Source organism: Pelobates fuscus, chromosome 2, assembly GCF_036172605.1.
Source record: "Pelobates fuscus isolate aPelFus1 chromosome 2, aPelFus1.pri, whole genome shotgun sequence".
Lineage (NCBI taxonomy): Eukaryota > Metazoa > Chordata > Amphibia > Anura > Pelobatidae > Pelobates > Pelobates fuscus.
Genome location: NC_086318.1, coordinates 282,541,917 through 282,568,590, shown reverse-complemented (window position 1 = coordinate 282,568,590; position 26,674 = coordinate 282,541,917).

The window sequence follows — 26,674 nt, the reverse complement described above, 5'->3', positions numbered from 1 at the left end:
TCTGGTCATCCTGTCCAGTAGCTCGTCTATCCTGGGCATGGGATAGGCGTCGAACACAGTTTTCTCATTCAACCTCCGGTAGTCCACGCAAAAACGGGTCGTACCATCCCGTTTTGGCACGAGAACTACCGGAAAAGCCCAGGGACTGTCTGAGGGCTCAATCACCCCCAGCTGGAGCATCTCATCGATCTCCTTGCGCATATTTTCCCATACCGCTTCAGGGATGTGGTATGGGGTCTGGCGCATGGGGAGTTGTCCTGGGGTTTCTACCCGGTAAGTGGCCAGAGGGGTGTATCCAGGTACATTAGAGAAGGTGTCTTGCTTCTCTCTAAACAGTTGTTATACCTCTATACGTGTCAGGATCGGGACAGGGATCCAACACGCAGAGTACAAACAGTAGCCAGATACGTATACCGGACCTTAGAATGGCCGGACTAACGTAAGTAGTACAGTATAGAATGGTCAAAGACAAGCCGAGGTCGAGGGTAACAGAAGACAGGTAAGCGAGAGACAAGCCGAATCAAGGGTAACAGAGATAAGCAGAGTAAGGTAAACAAGCCGGGTCAAAACCAAAAGGGATAATAGAATACACAAGCACTGAGTGACTAGAACAAGCTAGAACCACGACAGGGCAATGAGCTAATGAAAGAAGCTCTGTTAAATACCCTGTTCAGAGCAGTAACCACGCCTCCGAGGCGTCCTGATTGGTCCTGCAGCAAATGACTGACAGGTCGTTCCGGGGGAGTGTCCTGATGACTTCTTCCTGCCTAGATGCTGTAAAAGGCAGTCACTCCCTCGCAGCCGGCCTAGCATGACCGGATAGACCGCGGGGAAGGGAGCCATCAGACCGTCTGGATGGAGGAACAGCTAAGTCTCTACCTCTTTCGGAGGTAGAGACCACAGGTACCCTGACAGTACCCCCCCTCTCAGATACGCCCACCGGGCGGAATGAACCGGGACGAGATGGGAAGCGAGAGTGATATGCCCTGCGGAGACGGGGAGCATGAACATCCTCCTGAGGTGCCCAACTCCTCTCCTCAGGACCATATCCCTTCCAATCAACCAGATATTGTACTCTCCCCCGGGAGATTCGAGAATCAATAATAGAGTTAACCTCATACTCCTCCTGACCCTCCACCTGAACGGAGCGAGGAGGGGCTATTGTGGAGGAAAATCTGTTACATATGAGTGGTTTCAGCAATGAAACGTGAAACGAGTTCGGGATGCGTAAGGTATTAGGAAGAGCTAAACGATACGCAACTGGATTGATACGGGTCAGCACCCTGTAGGGTCCAATATAACGAGGAGCGAACTTCATGGAGGGCACTTTTAAACGGATGTTCCTCGTGCTCAGCCATACCCTATCACCTGGAACAAAGACCGGAGCCGCCCTTCTACGTTTATCAGCGTGTTTCTTGACCAACATAGAGTTGTGCACAAGGATTTGTCGAGTTTGATCCCACAACTTCCTCAAATTGGCAACATGAACATCAACCGACGGCACCCCCTGGGAAGGAGAATCCGAAGGAAGAATAGACGGATGAAAACCATAATTCATGAAGAAGGGGCTTGAATGAGTAGAATCGCAAACGAGATTGTTGTGTGCAAACTCCGCCCAAGGAATCAAACCGACCCAATCATCCTGGTGTTCAGAAACAAAGCATCGTAAATATTGTTCAATTTTCTGGTTGGTACGTTCAGCAGCTCCGTTAGACTGAGGATGATAGGCAGAAGAAAAGTTTAATTTAATACCAAGTTGAGAGCAGAAGGACCTCCAAAAGCGGGAAACAAATTGGGAGCCTCTGTCCGATACAATTTGAGAGGGTATCCCATGTAGGCGAAAAATCTCCTTAGCGAATATCTCTGCCAATTCGGGAGAAGACGGGAGTTTAGGCAGGGGAATGAAGTGTGCCATCTTAGTAAACCTGTCAACCACGGTGAGGATAACAGTCTGTCTTTTAGAGATAGGTAGATCGACAATAAAGTCCATGGCCAAACAGGACCATGGTTTTTCTGGAACCTCCAAGGGGTGTAGGAATCCACATGGAAGCGTATGGGGTTGTTTGGTTTTAGTACAAACTTCACATGCAGCGATGAACTCCTCAATATCCCTCCGTAAAGCAGGCCACCAGAAGTCCTTAGAGATCAACGCGTAAGTTTTGCGAATACCAGGATGTCCCGCCATCTTGCTATTATGTAACACTGTAAAAGTTCCAGTTGAAGAGCAGGAGGAACGAAATGACGGCCCGCAGGAGTCTGTTTAGGTGCTAGATGTTGCAACTTAATGATCTCGGCCAGTAATGGAGAATGAATCCTGAGATTCGTATTAGCAATGATATTGCATCTCGGAACTATAGAAGAAAGAACTGGTTCAGGTACAGTAGAAGGTTCATATTGGCGAGATAATGCATCGGCTTATTTTTTAGAACCAGGTCTGTAAGTCAGTACATAATTGAAGTGAGTCAGGAATAAGGACCAACGAGCTTGTCTAGAGGATAAGCGCTTAGCCTCCCCAATATAGGACAAGTTTTTGTGGTCCGTCAAAATCGTAATAGGGTGTAGGGTCCCCTCCAACAAATGTCTCCACTCCTTTAAGGCTTTAATGACTGCTAACAGTTCCCTTTCCCCGATGTCATATCTGCTCTCAGGCCCAGAAAATTTCTTAGAGAAGAAACCACAAGGGTGTAACGGTTTATCCACCCCTAACCTTTGAAACAGAACAGCCCCAACTGCTGTCTCAGAGGCATCGACCTCAAGCAAGAAAGGCAGAGTCGTATCAGGATGGACTAGAATGGGAGCCGAGGCAAAAAGTTCCTTGAGAGTCTTGAAAGCACTAAGAGCTTCCTTAGACCAGAACTTAGTATCAGCCCCTTGTTTGGTCATATTGGTAATAGGCGCAATGATAGAGGAGTATCCTTTAATGAAGCGCCTATTGTAGTTGGAAAAACCAATAAACCTTTGGATAGCCTTGAGTCCTTTGGGCAAGGGCCAGTCTAAAATAGATTGGAGTTTTACAGGATCCATTTTAAAACCTTCCCCAGAAATCACGTATCCAAGAAAGTCTACCTGAGACTGATCAAAACTGCACTTCTCCAATTTGCAATATAGACCATGTTGCAGCAGCTTGTGTAATACATTTCTGACCTGTCTATGGTGAGTCTCAATCTCCTTAGAGTGTATTAGTATGTCGTCCAGGTAAACAATAACACAATCATGCTGAAACTCCCTAAGTACCTCATTAACCCCTTCAGGACGGAGTCAATAGTGCACGTTCTGATCAAAACAAAACGTAAACAAAAACTGGAATTTGCGCTATATGTCTGTTCAACCGTAGTTCCCCTCTTTCAAATTATATGCACCCACACTTATTATATATCATTTTGTTCAGGAGAAACAGGGCTTTAATCTATCATTAACTATTCATATATGGAACATAATTTATTATGAATAAAATTAAAAAAAAGTGAGAAAATAAGATTTTTTTTTAAATTTGTATTTCCGTCTGCCATTTTAGCTGTGAATGTCATAATACTGTTAGGTTTTACTGCAAAAAAATGCACATATTTGTAATCAGCGATGTCTCACGAGTACAACAGTACCCCCCATTAACAGGTTTTATGGTGTTTTGGAAAGTTACAGGGTCAAATATAGAACGTTCCATTTTCAAATTGAAATTTTCCAGATTAGTAATGTTACCTTTGAGACGGTGTGGTAGCCCAGGAAAGAGAATTACCCCCATAATGGCATACCATTTGAAAAATTAGACAAGCCAAGGTATTGAAAGTGGGGTATGTTTAGTCTTTTTTAGTAGCCACTTAGTCACAAACACTGGCCAAAATTAGCGTTCATATTTGTTTTTGTGTGAAAAAAGCAAAAAACTAATATTTGGCCAGTGTTTGTGACTAAGTGGCTACTAAGAAAGACTGGACATACCCCACTTGCAATACCTCGGGTTGTCTACTTTTGCAAATGGTATGCCATCATGGGGGTAATTCTCATTCCTGGGCTACCATACGCTCTCAAAGGCAACATAACCAATCTGGCAAATTTCAATGTGAAAAAAATGAAATGCAAGCCTTATATGTGACTCTCTAACTTTCCAAAACACCATAAAACCTGTACATGGGGGGTACTGTTATTCTCGGGAGACTTCACTAAACACAAATATTAGTGTTTTAAAACCGTAAAACATATTACAACAATAATATAGACCATAAAAGTGCCGTTCGCTTGTAAAAAATGCGAAAAACTTCACTTTTACTTAAAATATCATTGTTGTAATACAATTTACCAGTTTGAAACACTAATATTTGAGTTCAGTGAAGTCTCCCGAGTAAAACAGTACCTCCTATGTACAGGTTTTATGGTGTCTTGGAGAGTTACAGGGTCAAATATAGTGCTTGCGAATTAAATTCTCTGCACTTTCTCCCTGTGTTGTCAGGCATGTCAATCAAATTTTAATTAATCAAATCACATAATTACGTTAAAAGATTATTTAAATATACACGTAGAATTTTAATATATATGCATTTATAGGTATTTAAATTCTACGTGTATACTAATGTAATCGTTTATGTAATTATATGTATTTATCTATATATATATATTTGCGGTTATTTGTATTTTATACATAGATAGATATATATAGAATGTCATTCTAAGTGTATTTTGTTACCGATATATATATATTAATAACAAAATACAGTTAGAATGAAATTACATATGCATATATAATTTATATTAAATTTTGTTTCAATATTTTATTTATTTATTTTATTATTTTATTTATTTATTATTTTAATTATACGTATTTATATATAATATATATATGTACATCTATTATATATATAATATATATACATATTATATATATGTAACGTCATTCTAAGTGTATTTTAATATTAATTTATATACTTATATTAATATTAAAATACACTTTGCATGACGTTACATATATATAATATGTATATATATTATATATATAATATATATACATATTATATATATATTAAAATATATTTAATTTATTTTTAAACATGTTTATTTTATTTTTTTTACACCTCCTACCAGCAGGGGGACTGTCTGATATTTCAAACAGTCCCCCTGCTGGCAGATCCATAGCCAGCTATAGGGGGCCATGTGATCGCTCTTTGAGAGCGATCACATGGCCCCCGGGGGCCTCATTTGCCGGAGGGGGGCTGCCTGGGCTCTCAGGCAGCCCCCCAGAAGAGGATCGCGGCGGAGGTGAGTAGTTGCTGGCTCCTGGGGGCTTAAACCGTTACGGCGTTCCATGCCGCCGCAACGGCTTTAAAGCCCATTTAAAGCGCGACGGCATGGAACGCCGTAACGGCGTTAAGGGGTTAATCAAATCTTGAAATACTGCAGGAGCATTGCATAGTCCAAATGGCATAACAGTGTATTCGTAATGGCCATACCGGGTATTGAATGCCGTCATCCACTCGTGACCTTGCTGGATTCTCACCAAATTGTAAGCCCCTCTGAGATCTAACTTGGTGAAGATTTTGGAGCCCTTAAGACGATCAAATAACTCGGTAATCAGTGGGATGGGATAGGCATTTCTGACAGTTATTTTATTCAAGCCTCGGTAATCGATACAAGGTCTCAGCGTGCCATCCTTCTTCTTAATGAAAAAGAACCCAGCCCCGGCCGGAGAAGAAGACCTCCTGATGAATCCCTTTTCTAAATTCTCCCGAATATACTCCTCTAGAACCGAGTTTTCCTGAACAGACAAAGGATATACATGGCCCCTCGGAGGCATAGTGCCGGGTAGAAGCTTAATCTTACAGTCAAATGACCTGTGTGGAGGCAAAGAATCGGCATTCTTCTTGTCAAACACTGCCCTTAAGTCTAGGTAAAGGTCTGGTATTTGTCTTTCTGTGGACTGAGTAGGATTCTCCGGTATGTTAATATTAGCTAATGGAGAAACCTTGCACAAACACCGATCCTGGCAGCCCTGGCCCCACGAGAGTATCTCTCCTAACTCCCAATCGATAATAGGGTTATGTTTTTTCAACCATGGGTACCCCAGAACTATGGGAACGGAAGGAGACGAAATGAGCATAAGAGATAAATTCTCCACATGTAGGATACCAACATTTAAATCAATGGGTATGGTCTCACGAAAGATAACAGGGTCTAGTAGTGGTCTACCATCTATGGCCTCAACGGCCAAAGGTGTCTCCGTTAGCTGGGATGGGAAATTGTTCTTACTAGCAAAGGCTTGGTCGATAAAATTCTCAGCAGCACCGGAATCTATCAATGCCATAGCCCTTACTACTTCCTTCCCCCAAGTTAAGGAAACTGGTAGCAGAAGCCTGTGATCTTGATAATTAGGAGTAGAGGACAAAATAGAAACACCCAAGGCCTGTCCTCTAGAGAGACATAGGTGCGAGCGGTTAGAACAGTTCGAGAGTAAATGACCCTTGGCTCCACAATACATACACATACCCTCTCTTCTCCTGTGCTGTCTTTCCTCCTCAGAGAGGCGGGTATACCCTATCTGCATAGGTTCAGTAAGCAAAGATATCGTGGAGTCAGGACTTGGAAAAGCGGGAGCTAACCTAAAAGAAGGTCTCTGGTTCCTCTCTCGAGTGTTCTGTCTCTCTCTTAGACGTTCATCTATACGAGAGATGAACGAAATTAAATCCTCTAAATTCTCAGGGAGTTCTCTGGTAGCAACCTCATCAAGGATTACATCAGATAGGCCATTCAAAAATACATCCATATACGCCTGCTCATTCCACTTGATCTCTGCCGCCAGAGACCTGAACTCTAGTGCATAATCCACCAGTGTTCGGTTCTCCTGTCTCAGGCGCAACAGTAATCTGGCTGCATTAACCTTTCTACCTGGAGGGTCAAATGCTCTTCTAAAAGCAGCTACAAATGCGTTATAGTTATAAACTAATGGGTTATCGTTCTCCCATAGTGGGTTGGCCCATCTCAGAGCTTTCTCAATGAGTAGGGTGATAATAAATCCTACTTTTGCCCTATCTGTAGGATAAGAGCGAGGTTGCAATTCAAAGTGGATACTAATTTGGTTTAAAAAACCACGACACTTCTCAGGAGCCCCACCATAGCGTACTGGGGGGGTAATGTGAGAAGAAGCACCCACTGTGGCTGCCTCTAGACCTGAACCGACAGGAGAAACAGGGGTATTACGTATCTCCTCTGGTGGTTTATTGGCACAAGCTAATAGAGCCTGTAGCGCAAGCGCCATCTGATCCATTCTGTGATCCATGGCTTCAAACCTAGGATCAGGAGCAGCCAGCTTACTGTTTGTACTTGCAGGATCCATTGGCCCTGTCGTAATGTCAGGATCGGGACAGGGATCCAACACGCAGAGTACAAACAGTAGCCAGATACGTATACCGGACCTTAGAATGGCCGGACTAACGTAAGTAGTACAGTATAGAATGGTCAAAGACAAGCCGAGGTCGAGGGTAACAGAAGACAGGTAAGCGAGAGACAAGCCGAATCAAGGGTAACAGAGATAAGCAGAGTAAGGTAAACAAGCCGGGTCAAAACCAAAAGGGATAATAGAATACACAAGCACTGAGTGACTAGAACAAGCTAGAACCACGACAGGGCAATGAGCTAATGAAAGAAGCTCTGTTAAATACCCTGTTCAGAGCAGTAACCACGCCTCCGAGGCGTCCTGATTGGTCCTGCAGCAATTGACTGACAGGTCGTTCCGGGGGAGTGTCCTGATGACTACTTCCTGCCTAGATGCTGTAAAAGGCAGTCACTCCCTGGCGGCCGGCCTAGCATGACCGGATAGACCGCGGGGAAGGGAGCCATCAGACCGTCTGGATGGAGGAACAGCTAAGTCTCTACCTCTTTCGGAGGTAGAGACCACAGGTACCCTGACAATACGCTCCTGGGGGCTCAGCCGGTCTCCCAGTGCAACCTCGCCTAAATCCCCAGACAACTGACCGTTGGGCGCACATATCGCGGTCACCTCTTCGGAGCGTTCCTGGTAGGGCTTCATCATGTTCACATGGAGCATGCGTCGCCCTCCAGTTCCAGCGCAGGAGCCAATTATATAAGTGGTGTCACATCTCTGTTCCACCACTCTATAAGGGCCTTGCCAGACAGCCTTTAACTTATCATGACGGACAGGTTTTAAAATTAAAACTTTCTGTCCCACCTGGAAGCTACGGTCCCTGGTGCCCCGATCGTACCATGTGCACTGAGGCTAGTGGTGTTGTGCAGAGAGGCACTGAGGCTAGAGGTGTTGTGGAGAGAGGCACTGAGGCTAGAGGTGTTGTGGAGAGAGGCATTGAGGCTAGTGGTGTTGTGCAGAGAGGCACTGAGGCTAGTGGTGTTGTGCAGAGAGGCACTGAGGCTAGAGGTGTTGTGCAGAGAGGCACTGAGGCTAGTGCTGTTGTGGAGAGAGGCATTGAGGCCAGTGGTGTTGTGCAGAGAGGCACTGAGGCTAGTGGTGTTGTGCAGAGAGGCTTGAAGACTATGGTGAGGCCTAATAGAAAGCAGTTGTTGTTGGGGGATTCCATCATAAGAGGTGTGGAGATGGACAATGGTGGTCTTGTGAGGTGTCTTCCCGGAGCTACTGCTCACAGAGACAGGAGACGTATCTGTAATATTGTTAAGCAAGCAAAGCAGGAAGGGGAATTGGATGTACTTGTCCATTTAGGGACAAATGACTTGGCTTGCAATGAGGTTTCAGAGGTTAAGGAAGTTTTTAGTGTTTTTGCCAATGATATACGGCAGGTTGCTTCCACACTGTCATTCTCTGAAGTTCTGCCTGTGCATAACACTCAGAATGACAGGCGGATGCGTATTAGGGACTTTAACTTGTGGCTTGGTGAATGGTGTCGGGAGCAAGGATTTGGCTTTATTGCTCATGGTAGCTCTGTTTGGAATGGAAATAAACTGTACAAAAAAGATGGTTTGCATCTTTCTCAAAAGGGAACAAATGTTCTCAGTGAGCAGTTCAGAGGTTTTGCTAGGATGTATTTAAACTAGGACGGGGGGGGCGGGGCAAAAGGGTGATAAAACATCAATCCAATTGTCCCCCAAAACAAGGACAGAAGGTGCCTGTAGCAAGTGTGTTAAAAAATGATAAGCTTAGAGTCATGTCTACAAATGCTCGCAGTTTAGGGAATAAGATCCATGAACTTGTGGCAATAATGGCAACTGATAGTGTAGATTTAGTTGCTGTTACTGAGACATGGTATAATGACAAAAATGACTGGGACATAGCAATACCAGGGTACTCTTTATATAGAAAAGACAGGGAAGGCAAGAAAGGGGGAGGGGTGGCCCTGTATGTGAAGGATAGCATAAAATCTAGCCTAATAAAGGTTAGTGAGACGAACATAGAGTCCATTTGGGTTACGTTAGAATTTGGTAATCACACAGTAATTCGTGTAGGTGTGATTTATAGGCCCCCAGGACAAATTGAAGAGTTAGATAATCTACTAGTTGAAGAAATAGCTAAAATGACAATGAAGGGGGAAGTTATCATCATGGGTGACTTTAATCTTCCTGATGTGAATTGGAAAACAAAAATAGCTACTTGTGCCAGAAGCACACATATTCTAAACTCCCTACTGGGATTGTCTCTAAAACAAGTCGTTGAGGAGCCAACTCGTAAAGAGGCCATACTAGATTTAGTGTTAACAAATGGAGATTTGGTATCAGATATTACTGTAGGTGAAAGTTTAGGATCCAGTGATCATCAGTCAGTGTGGTTTAATATAAGAACAGTGACTGAGTCACACCACACAAAAACAAAAGTTTTAGACTTTAGAAAAACAGACTTTTCTAAAATTAGAATATGTGTAAAGGAGTCATTATCAGACTGGAGCAACTTAAATGGAGTCCAAAAGAAATGGGATTATTTAAAAGCTGCACTACTGAAGGCAACAGAAAATTGCATTAGGCTTGTCAGTAAAAGCAAAAAATTCAAGAAACCTGTGGTACTCCGCAGATGTGGCCAAAATAGTAAAAAACAAAAAGTTAGCATTTAGTAATTATAAAAAAACCCAGAGGGGGCGTGGCTTGACCGGGAACCAAGCTGGACGTGTCTGTCTAGCGCTCCTCACTAACCCCGATACAGAAAGCTAACAACGGCGGAAAAACCACGAATCTGTGCCCACCACCATACCCACCCTGCTTACATACCACCATGGATAAGCGCACGCCGCGAAAACAGACTAAAAAGCAGACAGACAGGACGGCCACAGTGATGGATCTCTTTGCGGCCTCGCGGCAAGCCCGCCAAGATGGCGGCCAGACCAGCCCGAGGGCCTCAGCCTCACCAACAGATGGCGAGCCAGACCGGCTGCAGCACTCGCCTACATCGGAGACAGCCCACATTATAGCTGAGATGGCAGCAATGAAGAATTTCTTAGCCCGAGAAATTGAACGAAGTTCCAAAGCTGTAATGGCCGAGATACACACTCTGGGGGCCCGGACTGCTGAACTGGAACAACGGGTCGAGTCTACTGTAGCGGCCCATAACATAGCCACAGAGCACATCAACAGACTCACAACAAGGCTGGAGGCTTCGGAGGCAGCACTAGAGGACCTAGCAAACCGCTCGCGCCGTAACAACCTGCGCATACGTGGCCTGCCCGAACAAGCAGACGAGGGCCCACTCTCGGCCACTGTCCTCTCCATCCTCCGGCCTCTCTTGCCAGATATTCCGGACGATCGCTGGCACATCGACAGAGCGCACAGGGCCCTACGCGCCCGAAGGGAGGAAAACGCGAGGCCCAGGGATGTCATAGTGCGCTTCCTCCACTTTCAAACGAAGGAGGCGGTGCTGAGACGGGCCCGGGAGATCCCGGTGAAGTATGACAACACTGATCTTGCACTGTATCAGGATCTGGCTCCGCTCACCCTCCAACGCCGGAGAGACTGGCGGCCGGTCACAGATCTGCTAAGAGCTAATGCAGTGAGGTACGCATGGGGTCACCCCTTTAAATTGCAAGTTTTCAAGCAAGGCAGACCCCACGTCCTCCTTCCAGGGGCAAATCCAACCCCCTTTCTATGGAATCTGGGCATTACACCGCCTAATAACCTCACTCTACCCACCTCCGCGCTCCCAACCCTACAAGCACTACCACGAGACTGGTACGCAGCAGCAGAATAGGCCTTCTTCGTCCGAACACCTACAATCTAGCCCTACCACAACCCAACCACCCAGCAACCTGGACTCACACCCACACCCTTCTCAGTCCTCTTACAAGCTGAGTCTGCCACAAATCCTTGACGAGCCACCGGAGCACCCACATCTGCACTCTACACACGTCGGCGACGAAAGACGGAGAAGATCTGATGAACACTAGCTCCTGACACCTCGACTACCCATCACACCTGCGCTCCTGGACATTTACTGCAGAAGAACCCCAAAGCTCCATCTTGCCACATGACTACCACGACAGGCCTAAGGAGTACCCTTCCAGCGTGATGAGAGCTAGGGGCTGACCTATGATCACCACAGCGGTGCAGCAGCCTCCATCAGATCCACGCTACCCCATCGATGGTTTCATGTGTTACTTCCATCCCCCAGGACCGGTCTAAATTGCCTCTCAACGGACCTGTAATGTATTATATTATTTGTATACCTGGCACCAGACACGACAGATAGCACACTTAGCCATGACCGCTAGAATCACACAGAGCATCAGACATATGCGCTCCTATTAACGCAGACACTGCTCCGTGTGAGCAGGCTTTTGATCAGACCTGATATACTGCCATTCTACTTTGACTTGACGTAGCTCATACCCAAAAAACACAAAAAAGGAAAAAAAAAAAAAAAGGAAAAATAAATGAAAAAGTAAACAAAAACAAAACAACAAAAAAAAAAATAAAAAAAAAAAAATAAAAAAAATTATAATTTTTGATTGAAGGTGTAAACTAACAAACGACACTACTAATTGCGTCATGCAGACCACTGCTCACTATAAATAAATACACAAATACAATGACAAAAATATGAAAGGACCTTGGGGTCCACACAGCAACTTAGACACTGAAGACGCAATCAAATTACTAGACAATGGGTCCGAGCACAGCGAGGCAGATGACCAAGAGACCTGACTTTTTCTTATCCAATAATGACGCCACCCAGACAACTCCACAATATTAGAGAATGCTCAAATGTATTGTTTTCTTCTACTATGTAATGCATAATTGAATATGTAAACCGACAAACGACACTACTAACTGCATCATGTAGGCCACTGCTCACTAAAAATTAATACATACACAAATAAAATAACAAAAAATACAAAAAACACGAAAAACCTAGTGGTCCACACAGCCACATAGACACTGGGGACACGCTCAATTTACTAGATTACGTGTCCGAGCGCAGCGAGGCAGATGACCAGGAGACCCGACTTTTTTCAATAGCAACTCTACCCAGAAAACTCCGCAATATTAGAGAATGCACAAATGTATTGTTTCATCTAAGATGCACTGTGTAATTGAATGTGTAAAACTAACAAACGGCACTACTGATTGCATCATGCAGTCCACTGCTCACGTTTTAACGTGATCTACTAGCAGTTGGTCCGGTTAACATCACTTTGCTCCGTAATGGGATCCACATGTATCCACCCTGTCAGTACGCACAATCTCCACGACCCAGCTCACAAGGAAAACGCAGACAACAAAATAAATAAATAAATAAATAAATAAATATATATATATATATATATATATATATATATAAAAATATCAAAAACAGAGAAATAACCCCCCCCTAGAAAAAATGTACACTTTCAATTTAACGATGACCCCCCTCTCCCCTTCCCCACACCCCTTCCCAAGATTCGTGAACAACTACTTCCAAGCGGCACATTGCTACAAACCCGACCTCAACAACAACGGTTGGTAGCCGCATTTCTCTTGCAACCAATTTAGCAACTGATTGTAAAGGGGATACTCCTAGTGACGTGGTTCATGTCCCTAACACCCCGGACGGCAGGAAAACAGCCGGAGATTAGGGTCCAAATACCCCCCCGCAGTCTGGCAAGGAATAAGACCAGACGAACCGCCTTCCACACTCCTCACCACCTCCTCCTCTCCCCTTCCTATCCACCCAAGTTCACCTACCTAAGTTGTACACCCCAACCCCGCCCATCCAGCATCCTGGGCGACAACCGATCTAACTACATTATACCGAACAACTGTGTCACTGACATGTCAGGCTTGAGGAGCAGGGGTGGGAACAGATCTTGCCCGAGACCCTTGCCTAACGCCAACACCTCATCAGAGACCACCACATACCACTATCATGACCATGAAGATATCCTCCCTTAATGTTAAGGGCCTTAACGCGCCTCGCAAGAGACGTACACTATTCAGGGAACTAAAAAGGCTAAGCCCAGACATCGCATTCATCCAAGAGACACACTTACCCAAAGCCACCCGGGTCTCACTCCGGGATCATATATACCACGTAGCCGCAGAAGCACAAGCCTTTCAAAAACGGAATGGAGTGGCAATCCTTGTCCACAAGAGGTGCCCAATACAGCTCACACATACGACAACAGACCCAGAGGGTAGGTTCGTCATTGCAACTGGACACATACACGCACAGCCTATACACTTGATTAATGTCTACGCTCCCAACAGCCCTTCATTACAATTTTGGAATAATATGTCAGACGCGGTCTTGTCATTGCCAACGGGAATCCTAATCCTAGGGGGCGACTTAAACGCCACCCCGGCACCAGCCATTGACCGAAGCACACGCCCGGGACTGATGAGATCCCACGGCTTGGGCGCACAAGACAAACATCTACACCACTTCATTCAGAATACAAAACTCATAGACGCGTGGAGAGCACAACACCCCAGTCATAAGGACTACACGTACTATTCACCTCCCCACGATACTTACTCCCGCATTGACCTATTCCTAACCAACCACACCGGCTTCACAAAAACCCAAAAAACAGAGATAGGGTCCATAGCATGGTCGGACCATGCCGATATTGCCATATACCTGGAAGGCCTTTGCGGCCCCACTCCATGGACATGGAGACTTAACACGTCCCTCTTAAAAGATCAACAAGTCATAGACGACGTTAAACAACAGATAAATACATACTTCACAGACAACCTGACACCAGACGTCCCAATTGCGATGGTGTGGGCCGCCCACGAGGCAGTTATCCGCGGCCACCTCATTAAAATAGCGACGCACAAAAAGAAACTAAAAACCCAACGACTTACACAATTACTAGACACCCTACGTACAGCAGAACAACGCCACAAAACAGACTCGAATCCACAGACGTTACAACACCTACTAGACACACGCTTAGCCATCAGACAACTACTAATTGACGACACGGCCCGCGCACTGACATGGACCAAACGGACATACTATGACAAATCCAATAAGATGGACACGCTCCTAGCCCGCACACTAAGACCCAGAGCACAACGCCACCACATCACATCCATACGAGCACCTGACGGAAAGCTGAAAACCTCACCATCAGAGATAGCGCAAACCTTTACATCCTTTTACAAAGCTCTCTACAACCAACCCACAACAGGGGACGCTGCTGGCACAGGACCCCATCGTGGTACCTCTGACTTCCTAACCCGACTAAACCTACCCAAGCTCCATACAACAGCTACTGCGGAACTCTCAACACCGATCACTACGGACGAAATTAACCTAGCCATATCCTCCCTAAAAAGTAACAAAGCCCCAGGCCCAGACGGATATGAGGGGAGCTACTATAAAACCTTCCGAGAGGAACTGCTCCCGCACATGGAAACCCTATTTCAGGACCTAATGCATGGAGCAGCCCCCGCTAAAGACATGACACAGGCACACATTATACTCCTGCCCAAACCAGACAAAGATCACACCCAACCGGAGGCCTATAGACCAATATCGCTCATCAATCATAACAGCAAAATACTGGCCAAGATATTGGCAACTCGACTCAACCCGTACCTGACACAATTGGTCCACGCAGACCAGGTAGGGTTCATCCCCAACAGACAACTATTCGAAAATACCAGACGAAACATAGACACAATCTGGACACTTACCACAGCCAAAACGCCGTCCTTAATTCTCTCCCTAGACGCTGAAAAAGCGTTTGACCGGGTGAGTTGGCCTTACATGTTCACGCTATTGGAACACATAAACATACCCCTCTCATACATTACAGCAGTGCGAGCTCTATACACAAATGTCACCGCACAAATAAAGATAACAGGAGCCCACAGTCCACACTTCGATATACGCAATGGCACCCGTCAAGGATGCCCGCTCTCTCCACTACTGTTTGTGCTCACACTAGAACCCCTCCTCCAGGCAATTAGGGAACACCCCGAAATAACAGGAGCTATGATTGGGAACCAAGAATTCCTGGTCTCGGGGTACGCCGACGATGTACTCCTCACCATGACTGACTGGGGGGGTATTCCCTCCATGCAAGCGCTACTGCCCCTCCTCCGGACATACGGCGAGTTATCAGGATATAAAGTTAACATGGAAAAATCCAGCGCTCTCCCGTTACACCTTACACAATCGACCATTCATCAAATTACGGTAGAGCACCACATCCGCATTTCACCCACCTCACTCACGTACCTCAGTATAAAACTACCGGCGGACCCCACAGCGCTCCACAACCTAAACTATACTCCGCTTATAGCCAAACTCATAGCAGATATAGAGACCTGGACAGAAAAAACAATATCGTGGATCGGGAGGATACATTCGATCAAGATGAATGTCCTACCCCGTATCCTGTTTCTATTCCAAGCTCTGCCCACACCAGTCATGAAACAAGACCTAATACCACTCCAGCGGACAATAGACCGCTTCATATGGCAAAACAGGAGGCACAGAGTAGCCAGCAACATACTCTATCGCCCCAAAACGAGAGGAGGCCTAGGCCTCCCCCACCTCTACTTTTACTATTTAGCAGCCCAAATGACACAAATAGCGATGTGGCATACCCCCCCCAGACACTAGAAGATGGGTTGACCTGGAATCGTTACTCATGCAGTCAGATCTCCCTCAATTCTACATTTGGACACCCAGGGAACTCAGGGCACTTCCAAGAACATCATGCCCAGCCATCACTAACTCTATTCAATTGTGGGACAAAATAGCCATAAAATACGGATTCACTTCCGCCACCTCCCCCCTCACCCCCATACTAAGAAACAGGCCCTTTGCCCCGGGTATGCGACCGTGGGACTTTACAAAGGGTCCACCAACTGTACGTTGGAGATACAATAATCCCCTTTGCGGACCTACAAACCAGAACTACCCTAACCCCAGCAGACTTTTTTAGGTACATTCAACTGAGGAACTACGCCAACCTAGGGACCGTGAAAACAGCCGCCAAAACCAAGCAGACCTTCTTTGAAAGAATCTGCCACTCAGAACGATACCAACGGGGTATGATCTCTCAGTTATACTCCCACCTCTGCTCCTCTACCCAAGAATGGGGACCCCTCCACTACACTGACAAATGGGAATCAGATTTAGGGGAAACCTTAGAAGGCACCGACTGGCAGGACATATGGGAGGCAAACACTAAAACCTCAATATGCGTTACGATGCAGGAACAGTCCTATAAAACAATGTTCCGATGGTACACCACCCCGGTGCAACTGTACCACATGAACAAGATACCCAATGATCTCTGCTGGCGGAACTGCGGAGAAAAAGGGACTTATATTCACATGTGGTGGAGTTGCCCCAAAATTAAACCTTACTGGAAGGCAATCCAATCATTAATCTCCCAAGTTATGGATAGACACATCACGATAGACCCATGGACGTTCCTCCTGGCCAGGCCGGTAGAGGACTGGCCCATATCAGACCTACGCCTGCTTAACAAACTCACCCTAGCAGCCAGAAGGGCCTTGGCCCAAACGTGGTTAAGGCCAGACGTCCCCCCGGTGTCCGCAGTTATTAACAAGATCAAGGACTGTCACCTCATGGACGAACTTACGGCCAGAGTTCGTGGCTCCACCAAAGCCTTTACCAAGATCTGGGAACCCTGGGAAAATTACATTAACAGTTGAGTCCTATAACCAGACCAGACGTACTCCTATACAAGAACGGACAACCAGGATGCTCCCCCCCCCCCCCCCCTCCACCCACCACTGGTCCGGGTTTACCGGTACCCCGGCCCACGATCACCTTCTATGTTTACAAAGTTAAGTCTATGTTTTATTTTTCTTATTTTCTTGATTGTACTATGTTTTAAAAACAAAAAACCTGACAGAAAGAAACAGTACAAGTTGAAAGCTTACATAGTGGCATCTATACCTAACAACATACTCTCTGTATTCTGTATTAATGCGAAACCATTGTAAAATACAAATCATGGCTTCTGCATAAGCCTATGTACTGCTCATATACCTGTTTCTCCTTTTCTGTCATTGAAAATAAAGAATTAAAAAAAAAAAAAAAAACAGAGTGAGGAGGACAGAATGATCTATAAGATTAGACAGAAAGAGGCTAAGCAAGTTATAAGAGCTTCCAAATCACACACAGAATAGAAAATAGCACAGTCAGTAAAAAAGGGGGACAAAACTTTTTTTAGATACATAAATGAGAAAAGAAAAGTAAAACAAGGATTAGTTAGATTAAAAACAAAAGAAGGAAGGTATGTAGATGAGGATAAAGGTCTAGCTGACTGCCTCAATGAATATTTTTGTTCGGTATTTACAGCTGAAAATGAAGGAAAGGGACCTCCGTTAAAAAAAAGGATGAATGAGTCATTTATTACACGTGAGTTTACAGAGGAAGAGGTTCTATTTCAACTGTCAAAAGTAAAGACAAATAAGTCAATGGGACCTGATGGAATACACCCAAAGCTATTAAAAGAGCTTAGTGGTGTACTAGCAAAACCATTAACAGATTTATTCAACCAATCATTGTTAACAGGAGTAGTCCCAGAAGATTGGAAGTTAGCGAATGTTGTGCCCATTCACAAGAAAGGTAATAGGGAGGAGTCGATGGAGTATATTCGAAGCTTGGGCTTGTCACCAGTGGGGTACCTCAGGGATCTGTACTTGGACCCATTCTCTTTAATATTTTTATTAGTGATATTGCAGAAGGTCTTGATGGTAAGGTGTGTCTTTTTGCGGATGATACTAAGATATGTAACAGGGTTGATGTTCCAGGAGGGATAAGCCAAATGGCAAATGATTTAGGTAAACTAGAAAAATGGTCAGAGTTGTGGCAACTGACATTTAATGTGGATAAGTGCAAGATAATGCATCTTGGACGTAAAAACCCAAGGGCAGAGTACAGAATATTTGATGGAGTCCTAACCTCAACATCTGAGGAAAGGGATTTAGGGGTGATTATTTCTGAGGACTTAAAGGTAGGCAGACAATGTATTAGAGCAGCAGGAAATGCTAGCAGAATGCTTGGTTGTATAGGGAGAGGTATTAGCAGTAGAAAGAGGGAAGTGCTCATGCCATTGTACAGAACACTGGTGAGACCTCACTTGGAGTACTGTACACAGTACTGGAGACCACATCTTCAGAAGGATAGTGATACCTTAGAGAGAGTTCAAAGAAGGGCTACTAAACTGGTTCATGGATTGCAGGATAAAACTTACCAGGAAAGGTTAAAGGATCTTAACAGGTATAGCTTGGTGGAAAGACGAGACAGGGGTGATATGATAGAAACATTTAAATACATAAAGGGAATCAACACAGTAAAGGAGGAGACTATATTTAAAAGAAGAAAAACTACCACAACAAGGACATAGTCTAAAATTAGAGGGACAAAGGTTTAAAAATAATATCAGGAAGTATTACTTTACTGAGAGGGTAGTGGATGCATGGAATAGCCTTCCAGCTGAAGTGGTAGAGGTTAACACAGTAAAGGAGTTTAAGCATGCGTGGGATAGGCATAAGGCTATCCTAACTATAAGATAATGCCAGGGACTAATGAAAGTATTTAGAAAACTGGGCAGACTAGATGAGCCGAATGGTTCTTATCTGCCGTCACATTCTATGTTTCCATGTTTTCGTCGGTCTCCCCTTTTTCATACCCTCTGGCACATATCGCAAGTGCTGCAATACCTGCGAACTTCCTGGCTAATTCCCGGCCAAAAGAAACTTTGGGTCAGCCTGTATCTGGTTCGACTGACCCCTATAGTCCGGATAGCGGAATATCGTGTGCTATCCGGAGTAACTCCGCTCGGAACCGCTGCGGCACCACTAGTTGCCTCATAACTATCGGGTCTGACCCTGCTATCTGTTTGTCAGACTCCCGGTACAATAGCTGCTTATCCCAGATAAATCTCTCGCCCTCCCCCCCGGGTTGGTCAGCTGCGACCTTGTCCCTATATATCTGTAACGAAGGGTCAGTTATCACCTCAGCTACAAATTCGTTAGGAGGGGCCCAAGGGACACAATCTAATGAAGGTGTGGGATCTCTTACCTGAACCTCCAGCAGTGTGTTGTGGACCTGGGTGCAGGCCTGTTGTCTGGTAACCACGGGATATGCTTCCCCGGTGGCTGGGATCTGGGGCTCAAAAGTAGACGTGAGCCTTCCCAGATCATTTCCCAGCAAAACTTCTGCTGGCAATTGTGGCATCAACCCCAATTCCACCTCTCCTGACCCCGCTCCCCAATGTACGTGAACCCTTGCTGTAGGTAGTCGGTATACTGCTCCCCCGGCTACCCTGATGGCTACAGTCTTGCTTGTCTTGGCTTTATCCGAGACTAGGTGGCTTTTGACCAAAGTTATAGTGGCTCCTGAGTCTCGGAGCCCTTGCACAGCTTTACCCTCCAGGTATACCGTTTGTCTGTGATGCTGGCGATTATCAGCATTTGCCTGTACGGGATCTGCCTCATGTAGCACTTCCCACTGTTCCACGGTGGTGATTGGAACTGCTGAGCCATTCGGTGTCACGATCACGTCCTGGTAGTAGTGGGCTGCTGCTCTCGGTGGTGGTGGTGGTGGTCCTGGTCGGATCCAGGAGGATCGGTCTCTGAGTTGTGGGCATTCTCTTTTGTAATGTCCCCACTTCTGGCAGTGATGACAGGGACCTGAGCTAGGCTGACGAAAACGCGGTTGTACAGCAGGTGGTGGTGGTGGTAGCTGTCGTGGTAGTACTGTGGGGTAGTTTGTCCCCCCAAAGGATTTAACTGTGGCCTTTGGGACTACCGTTTTTTGAGCCATGCGAGCATCCAGGTAGTCGTCCGCTTTCCTAGCAGCCTCTGTGAGGGATATAGGGTTACGGTCCCTTACCCACTCCTGGACATCGGTTGCTACCCCATCATAGAATTGTTCCATTAGCAACATTTGTATAACATCCTCCATGGACCATGCTTTGCTAGCTTGTACCCATCCAAGGGCCGCCCGCTGTAGCCTACAAGCCCACTCAGCATGCGAGTCTTTCTCCGCTTTCTTTAAATCCCGGAACCGCCTTCGGTATGCCTCTGGTGTGATGGCATACCGGGCCAATATGATTTCCTTGACTCTACTGTAGTCCCGGATTTCCTTGTCTGGTACAGTCCTATAAGCTTCTGCTGCTCTCCCAGTTAACTGCCCAGCCAAAATAGGTACCCAATCTTCTGTACTGATCTTATGCAAGGTACACAGTCTTTCAAAATCTTGGAGGAAGGCATCTATGTCTTCCTCTGCCTCCACATAATTTTGAAAAGCTTGGTAAGGAATTTTTGTCTTACCCTCTGTGTTGGTAGTGGTTGCTGTGTTTCTTACTGTGGCCTGTGGTGGTCTTTGGCGTAATATAAACTCCTGCACTTCGGTCATAGTCCTGGAGATAACGTCAGGCGTTGGATTTTCCCCATAGAAGGCCAGCCTAAATTGTAGCTGCCGTTGAATTTTGCTGTTCAGGGATTGCCCTGCCCTCGGTTTGGTATTCTGCCATAATCTCTGCAATGAGAGTTGCTTTCTTTTTGTTGCTTGCTGCAATCCCTCTTGCTTCCAGTGGGTCTTTTAGTGTGGATCTTTTTAGCTTAGCATAATCACTCTCCATCCGTGTTCCATTAGTCCTTGTTCCTTTGTGAGTCTGGATCCCAGCGCTGCCAACCAATGTAGCGGAGGCCTGATATTCCACAGGTTAACTCCACTATAGATCCCAGTGAGGCTCAGTAACAAGCAGTAAAAACACCATGAAGCAGTAATTCCAGCAAATATGGTAATCCACGAATATCCCCATACAGATTCCAATGACTGGATGACACACAGCATCAGGAGCAGAACTGGCTTTTAATTCACACAACTTCCTTATAAAGCATTCTCCCATGCAAGGGAGGAAATTGCAATAATTATTACAGTAGCCAATCATCCACGGGTTGCCACCCACACATCCCCTCCCCTTAGTGTGACACATAATCCCATTATACAGCACACCCATTCCCTGAGTTTCTGGATGTACCCCTAAACATAGGGGTAACCCTTTAAATGTTACATCCCCTGGTAGCCCTGCTCTGGGTGAGACACATATCCAAAAATCACCCAGATCAGACCAGGGGTTCGGGAAATTTATGGAAGTACTAAAATGACCGACCGCGCTGGGCTTAACAGCCGAAAAGGGTTCCATGTGTTTTGGCCCTGCGGTCGGTCACAGAAAAGGGAATATAACACACAAATGGCTTATGTTAAGAGAGCTGGGAAGGTTTCGGATGATTTCTCTTGTTCGTGGGTTTCAAACTACCGAACGGGAAATAGTTAGGTAGTTTGTATACAAATTGGCGGCAGTATGGAGGTCTCAGCGGTGTTTGCCTAACCGAGTGTCCGATTTGGGTTCCAGACACTCGACGGCAAAACACCGCTGTTCAGGAGTTTAAAATGGCCGCCGCCACGTGTTCGTCTCCCGAATGGCGGCCACCCAGAGAACAAAGCACCCACTACACGAACCGCCAATTAACCATTTGCAACATTGTTGCGAACAGTAATTGGAGGCACACTTACTCCTTACTTACTCTGATTGTTCGGTAGTTTCACTCGCATAGTAACTGGAGGGATTTTACCAAACAATCAGACGAATGCTACATACACTTCACAAATACAGGTTACCATTCAACCAAACACATAGACATAAATGCAATTTTAAGACAGTCAAATGCTATCCGCTACAGCTAGTCCATCAGGTAAGAAGTATATTCTCACCGTGGTGCACTATGCCACTCATTACCCAGAGACAGTAGCGCTGTCTAATATTGAGGCAGAGACAGTAGCTGATGCCCTGGCTAAGATTTTTATTAGGGTAGGGTTCCCTCAGGAGATTCTCTCCAACCAGGGAACTCAGTTTACCGCTGTGCTCATCCAGCAGCTGTGGAAGGTGTGCGGCATTAAACCGCTGCTTAGCTCACCCTATCACGCACAGACTAACGGTCTCTGCGAGCGCTTTAATGGCACCCTCAAGCAGATGTTGAGGACCTTTACTGACACTTGCAGAGACTGGGAGCGATTCCTGCCTCATCTGCTATTTGCATACAGAGAGGTGCCTCAGGAATCTACTGGGTTCTCTCCCTTTGAGCTGCTCTATGGGAGAATGGTCCGCGGACCCCTAGATCTCATTAGAGGACACTGGGAGGGAGAGACAGAGCAGGAAGGAACTCCCATAGTACCATATGTCCTGGAACTCTGGGACCGCATGGAGAAACTGTCCCTAATGGTAAGGGAGAATCTCCAGGTGGCCCAGGGGAGACAGAAGAGGTGGTACGATCGGGGTGCCCGACAGCGGGTCTTCCAGGTTGCGCAGAAGGTTTTAGTGCTCAAGCCTGTGAAGACGAACAAGATGCAAGCATCTTGGCAGGGCCCGTATAAGACAGTAGCTCAGGTATGTGATACTACAGAGACAATAAGACAAAGGGTACACTCCCACGCACTAAACCCAAAGGGTGGTAGTGCTGGGTGCAACCTAAAGTCTTAGGTACCGCAAAGAGACTCCAGGGGTCTCAAGGGGCTTAACCCCAATTACTAGAGTATACAGAAGACGAATAGAGCCGATGCTGCTGTACTCAGAGCGAACAGGGCTCTGAGATCAGAAACATCTCCTGGATATAGACATAGTAATGTATAAATAAAAATAATAATAATAATGATGTGCTGGCTAATAAACGAAAATAAAGTAAAATAAATAGTGAGACCAAAAAATAAAGTATATACACTACTATGCATTAAGAGATGAAAAACAGGGTAGGGGTATAGTACATATATATATATATATATATATATATATATATATATATATATGTATGTATAATGCCCAATCCTAAGATAAACCTTTATTAGGAAAAGTGGCTAGTAGTGATGTTGCGAACATAAAATTTTCCGTTTGCGAACGGCGAACGCGAACCTCCGCAAATATTCGCGAATGGGCGAACCCGGCGAACCGCCATAGTCAATAGGCAGGCGAATTTTAAAACCCACAGGGACTCTTTCTGCCCACAATAGTGGTGGAAAAGTTGTTTCAAGGGGACTAACACCTGGACTGTGGCATGCCGGAGGGGGATCCATGGCAAAACTCCCATGGAAAATTACATAGTTGATGCAGAGTCTGGTTTTAATCCATAAAGGGCATAAATCACCTAGCATTCCTAAATTGTTTGGAATAACGTGCTTTAAAACATCAGGTATGATGCTGTATCGATCAGGTAGTGTAAGGGTTACGCCCGCTTCACAGTGACAGACCAAACTCCCCGTTTAACGCACCGCAAACAACCGCAAACAGTCCATTTGCACAACCGCTAACTCCCCATTTGCACAAGGTTGGATACCAAGCTAGCCATGTCCCGTTCCTTGTCCTAACTGATGTCATTAAAGGTCTCTTCCTCCACCCAGCCACGTACAACACCAAGGGTCCCCGAAAGGTGACAACAAGCCCCCTGTATTTTTTTTTAAATGTACACTACTGTTACACCAGATATGAGTTGTACTGGTGTGACACTGTGCCCTGGCAGGCCCTGAAACGCACACGTGTGAAGGAAACTGACTGCTATTATATTACAGTCAAAAAAGTTTTTGTTTTTTTAAATGCAAGCTATTGTGACACCAGATATGAGTGGTTGCACTGGGACCACCTTAAAAATATTGGATATCGCTAAAAATCATGATCACTATATACTTTCTCTACAAACCTCTAAAACGAACCAAACTACTCATCCATCCGCTATACCACTTTATCCCACCTAGAACTAGTGCCCAGTTAAAATACTTGACTCTTACTTACCCACACTCAGTCATGCCACACACATTTCACCACTACTCTCACTGAATCCCTCTGACTACGACTAAATTCATCTTCTACATCAGAACACTACTCGTAAGATTGGGTTGTATCCATGTCTCGGGTCTTTCATTTAGAATAGGGGCAGCTTCGGTCTCCTTCAACACTGACACTCCAGTGCATATTATTAAAAGATTGGGCAGATGGAAATCCTCAGTCTACAACTGATATATTCCTTATCCCGAGAAAGAAATGAGGAAAGCTTTTAAAAGTTTGGCTTTGTAAATTTGATGCAATAAGTGTGTTTTTCTTTAATACCTTTTCACCCTCTTTGCATGAACCCAATTTACATATATTACTAATATATTATATTATATTATATTATTCACTCACTCACTCTCTGGGCCGGCCTAAGACATCATGCTGCCTAGGTCCAACGATAAATGACTATGGGGGATAATGTATAATAAACACAGGTTACTGGTTATGGGAGGATAATGTATAATAAACACAGGTTACTGGCTATGGGAGGGATAATGTATAATAAACACAGGTTACTTGCTATGGGGGATAATGTATAATAAATACAGGTTACTGGCTATGGAGGGATACTGTATAATAAACACAGGTTACTGGCTATGGGGGGATAATGTATAATAAACACAGGTTACTGGCTATGGAGGGATAATGTATAATAAACACAGGTTACTGGCTATGGGAGGATAATGTATAATAAACACAGGTTACTGGCTATGGGGGGATAATGTATAATAAACACAGGTTACTGGCTATGGGGAGGATATTGTATAATAAACACAGGTTACTGGCTATGGGGGGATAATGTATAATAAACACAGGTTACTGGTTGTGTGGGGATAGTGTATAATAAACACAGGTTACTGGCTATGGGAGGATAATGTATAATAAACATAGGTTACTGGCTATGGGGGGATAATGTATAATAAACACAGGTTACTGGCTATGGGAGGATAATGTATAATAAACACAGGTTACTGGCTATGGGGGGATAATGTATAATAAACACAGGTTACTGGCTATGGGGAGGATATTGTATAATAAACACAGGTTACTGGCTATGGGGGGGATAATGTATAATAAACACAGGTTACTGGTTGTGCGGGGAAAGTGTATAATAAACACAGGTTACTGGTTGTGGGGGGATAATGTATAATAAACACAGGTTACTGGTTGTGGGGGGATAATGTATAATAAACACAGGTTACTGGCTATGGGGGAGATAATGTATAATAAACACAGGTTACTGGCTATGGGAGGATAATGTATAATAAACACAGGTTACTGGCTATGGGGGAGATAATGTATAATAAGCACAGGTTACTGGCTATGGGGGGATAATGTATAATAAACACAAGTTACTGGCTATGGGGGTATAATGTATAATAAACACAGGTTGCTGGCTATGGGGGATAATGTATAATAAACACAGGTTACTGGCTATGGAGGATAATGTATAATAAACACAAACACAAAAAAATAATAATAATAAAAAAAAAAAAAATGAATGCAACTTCAGAATTAATCTAAATTGTATGTTGTCTAGGAGTTGGGAGGGTCTGCTGCTGATTGGCTGGAATGTGTCTGCTGACTGTGAGGTACAGGATCAAAGTTTACTCAATGATGATGAATAGGGGGCGGACCGAACATCGCATATGTTCGCCGTCCGTGGCGAACGCGAACACGCTATGTTCGCCAGGAACTATTTGCCAGCGAACCGTTCGGGACATCACTAGTGGCTAGAAATGGAAAGGGTCAATCCCAGTATTGTCCCCTAACCCTGGTATGTCTCCAAGGACTCCTCTCAGCCAAACTGAACCCTAAACAGCTCAGCCCAGGTTTTGTGCTTTAAATTGATTAGTACCCTAGATGAGCAGTAAAATTGTAGTCTGGGACTAGTCACAATCCCAATTGTCTAACTTAAATAAGCATAGATAGGTAGGGAGTATAAATCAGGCTGTAGAGGAGAGATATTGTCAGTAGAAAAATAGAGAGGGAAGGCAGTATAGAATCAGAGGATCAGTTTAAAATAAACTGACAATATAAATTATAAAAGCCCCTCTCCCTGTTAAACTGACTAGACAGGCATAGCAGTAGAAAATAGGAAAGTGAAAATCAAAAGGTAATCCAAATCATATTAAATATCTATGCTTATTTAAGTTAGACAATTGGTATTGTGACTAGTCCCAGACTACAATTTTACTGCTCATCTAGGGTACTAATCAATTTAAAGCACAGAACCTGGGCTGAGCTGTTTAGGGTTCAGTTTGGTTGAGATGAGTCCTTGGAGACAAACCAGGGTTAGGGGACAATACTGGGATTGACCCTTTCCATTTCTAGCCACTTTTCCTAATAAAGCTTTATCTTAGGATTGGGCAGTATATATATATATATATATATATATATATATATATATATATGTACTA